This window comes from Tenrec ecaudatus, chromosome 2 (genome assembly GCF_050624435.1).
Source record: "Tenrec ecaudatus isolate mTenEca1 chromosome 2, mTenEca1.hap1, whole genome shotgun sequence".
NCBI lineage: Eukaryota > Metazoa > Chordata > Mammalia > Afrosoricida > Tenrecidae > Tenrec > Tenrec ecaudatus.
The window spans coordinates 280,439,566-280,443,722 of NC_134531.1; the positions used below are offsets into that span (position 1 = coordinate 280,439,566).

Genomic DNA, 4,157 nt, shown 5'->3' on the forward strand with positions numbered 1-4,157 from the left:
AGGGAGCAAGCAGAGAGAGGTTTAAGCCTCAGGAAGATTCTACAGGAACAAGCTCAGAAGATCCTCACTGGAGAGCTGACTTACAGAGAAAGCCTTTCCCTCCTGATCCAGTACCCTGACATCTGGCTTGCAGCCTGTCAACGAGGAGAGAATCACTTTCTGTTTGTTAAAGCCACCCACTTGTGATGTTTCTGGTACAGTAGCTTCAGCTAACAAAGACCTAACTCACCAAGCATCATGGTTTGAAATACTCTCTGTAGTCTAACGACTCCAAAATATACTCCTCAAATCCAGATTTCTCTTCAGAACTCCAACTTCACATAAACAGCTTCCTACACAATATTTCCTTTTAGATGTCTAACAAGATTCCTAACTACTCAGTGGTCTTAGATTTCAAATCTTGGAATTCTTTCAAAATACTTTTTAACATCTTTATGGAAAGATAATTCACTTATCATACAATTTACCCAAATGAATGTACAATCCAATGGCTTTTTAGCACATTCACAGTTGTGCCTCCATCACCACAATTAATTTTAGAACACCTCATTACTCTTGAAAGAAATCCTAGATCTTTTAACTGTCACACTCCAATATCCAGAGTCCCCTATTCTAAGGCAACCAATAGCTACTTTTTACCTCTGTATATTTGCCTGTTCTGAACATCTCACATAAATAGAATCATACCTTATTGTGACTGGCTTCTTTAATTTAGCATACTGCTTTCAAGGTTCATCCATGCTATAGCATGTATCAGTATTTAATTTCTTTTTATGGTTGAATAATATTCCATTAAATAGATAAATAAATAAATATGTCACATCTTGTTTGTATATTAAGGAGCCCTGATGGCACTGTTAGGTAAGTATTTGATTGCTGACTGCAAGGTCAGTGGTTCAGAGCCATCAACCACTTTATAGGAAAAAGTTGAGGCTGTCAGTGTCTATAAAAATATGCAGCCATGGGTGCATAAGCAAATGTGATGAAGAAAGCTAATGGTGCCTGGGTATCGAAAGATATAGTGTCTGGGGTCTTAAAGGATTGAAGATAAACAAGTAGCCATCTAGCTGTGAAGCAACAAAGCCCACATGGAAGTAGCACACTAGCCTGTGTGATCATGAGGTGTTGATAGGACAGGTATCAGGCATCAAAGACCCAGAACAAAGAATCATATCGATGTGAATGAGGGGGAGGGTGGAGTGGAGACACAAAGCCCATCTTTAGACAATTGGTCATCCCTTTATACAGGGGTGACAAGGAGGAGACAGCCAGTCAGAGAGCAGTATAGCACTGATGAAACATACACCTTTCCTCTAGTTCTTTAGTGCTGCCTTCCCCACCACTAACATGACCCCAATTCTACCTTACAAACTCAGCTAGACCAGAGGATGGACACTGCTACAGATAAGCAATCACAACACAGGGAATCCAGGACAGATACAACCCTAAGGACCAAAAATGAGAGTAGCGATACAAGGAGGGTTAGGGGAAGGTGGGAGTAGGGAAGGGGAACCAATCACAATGATTGACACGTACCTCCTTTCCCCCTAGGGAGGCAAACAACAGAAAAATGGATGATATAAGATATGAAAATAATAATAATTTATAATTTATCAAGGGTTCATGGGGAGGGAGGATGGGGGAGGGAGAAAAAAAGAGTTGCTGCTACCAAGGGCTCAAGTAGAAAGAAAATATTTAAAAATGATGATGGCAACATATGTACAAAAGTGCTTGAGAGAATGGATGTATGTATGGATTGTGATGAGTTGTAAGCGTCCCCAATAAAATGATTGCTTTAAAAAGTGCAGCCTTGAAAATCTTTTATAAGAGCTGAATCGGTCACTTCCGCGCTGCGTGAGCTGCCTGTTGCACGTGAGTTCGGAACACTTGCCCAGGTAAAACATGGCTGAAAGCTTACGGAGTAAGTGGAAAAGGAAAATGCGTGCTGAAAAGAGAAAAAAGAGTGCCCAAAGGAGCTCAACAGACTTAAAAACATCCTCAAAGTAGACGGTGATGCTTTAATGAAAGATGTTCAAGAGATAGCAACTGTTGTAGCGCCCAGACGTTGCCAAGAGAAAATGCAGTGTGAGGTCAATGAAGAAAAAGGTGAAGGTGACATGACCATGGAGACTGACATTAAGAGGAATAAGAAGAGCCTTCTAGACCAGCACGGACAGTACCCAGTGTGGATGAACCCGAGACACAGAAAAAAGCTGAAGGCAGAGCGAGAAAAGAAGAAGGGGAAAAACAAAGCCAAAGCAGCGAGGGCAGCGAAAGGCTTAGCCTGGCAGACTCAGAAACGTCACTGGAACGGGGCGGGGGCAGGGGGTTGATGAAATCCTGAGTGGATTTCACTTTGACCTTCTGGCGATGATGTATTTTTCCCCGAGTCTCTTCCTTCGATTCGAACCTCATAGAACTCAAGTTCATGTGGAGCACCCAGTTTCTTTGTCTAAAGAGAGCTGTATGTACTGGTGTTTCCATCAGAGGGGCTGTATTATCCGGGTGTTTTCAGATGTCAGAGTCTGTCCAGTATGAACTCACTGTGATTGTCTGTGCAACTTCATCATTGTCAGTAAGTGCCAAACGTACTGGCAAATTTAAGATCATCGGGCTTTGCCGCAGCTTTGAAGCAGCAGTAATTGTAAAAGATGGATCTTATGGGCAGTGCTTGTTTGGACTTTAAATTTTGTTCACTGTGGAATAAAGACTATTTGTGTATAGCTCTTAAAAAAAAGAGCTGAATCAACTGCATGACTTGGGTTTGATATTTTGGTTTATTAATCAGTTAATTAATATTTTATTTTACTTTTGACCAAAATAATGCTGCTGAAGGGCTTGTGTACCAGATTTTGCGTGGACACACATTTGCAGTTCTCCTGAGGTTCAGCTGGAGTGGAATTGCCAAACCATGTTCCAAAGTGGCTTGAAGCTATTGACTGCCATCCTTCATTCTCTTGGTGATCTCATCTAGGGCACAGCTTAAAATAGCAGCTATCTGCTGATAATTCACAAATTCACATTACTTTCAGAACCACATCACCCATTGTATATGAATATGCCCAGCACCGAACTCGGATTTCTCCTTTCATTTCATGCTGCTAACCCCAAAGGGTTGACATTTAAAAAAAAGTTTTTTTAAATGATGACTCCATCCTTCCAGTTGCTCAGGACAAATAACACTTCAGAGTCACTCTTGAATCTTGCCTTATTGTTGCAACTCACATTTAATCTTGTTGGCCTCCTTCAACTCTTTACTCTCCCCCACTTTTCCTCTGGGGAGCTCTGCAGTCCAAGTCACTGCCTCTTCTCTGCCGCATTATCATAACAGCTTCTGGACCGGCAACCCTGCGTGAACTTTAGTTCCATCTCACCTTATTCTCAACAGAGCATCCAAGTAGGTGAACTCTAAAAATCTTCCCAGTGGCTTTGCATTTGATTCACAGAACATTTCCAAGGGTTTGGATAGCCTTCTTGACTGACTGCCCATGCCTTTTCTGACCAGCCAGTCGTATCCTTCCATGCATGCACTGTATGTCAGTCAGTTTGGCCTCCTCGGGGGTCTTTGAACCCAACCAGCTGTCCGCTGAGAGATCTCTGCAGGTGCTGTTCTCTCTTCTCAGACAGAGTATCAGCGTGGACTACTTCCTCAACTCATCTTTGCCAACATATTAGTTTCTTCATGAAGCCTTCCCTAAATACCGTGCTCTCATCTGAAATCTGCACACACCCCCCCAAACTCCATCCACAACTTAATTTTCCTCCATCACCATAGCATTTGTCATCTTCTGATACACTGAGCAACTTTCTCTTTATTTCACGAGTTTTCTATACTCCTTTTGGAAGATAAGTTCCATAAAAGAAATGTTTTTTTGAAATGTCTGCTCAGTTTTCTGATTCACAGCTTCTTGAATGCTGTTTTGCACATGTTGCTTGTTGCTAGGTGTTCTTGATTCCGTTCCAGGTCATAGCAACCTGACATACAGCAAAGTGAAGCACTGGCCTGTACCCTTCTCACACCTGGTGTTACATTCAAGCCTACTGTTGCAGACACAGTATCAATCTGTCTAATTGAGAGTCTCTCTCTCTTATTTTGGCTGACCCTCTAAATTACCAAGCATGATGTCCCTTTCCAAGGGTCAGTCAGATCACGTATC

The 4,157-nt window shown here is 42.0% G+C and overlaps 1 pseudogene; it reads left to right on the forward strand.

Moving 5' to 3' along the window:
- The first annotated feature begins 1,844 nt into the window (after positions 1-1,844).
- Positions 1,845-2,333, forward strand: LOC142440628 (protein LLP homolog pseudogene; annotated as a pseudogene).
- Positions 2,334-4,157: the final 1,824 nt, after the last annotated feature.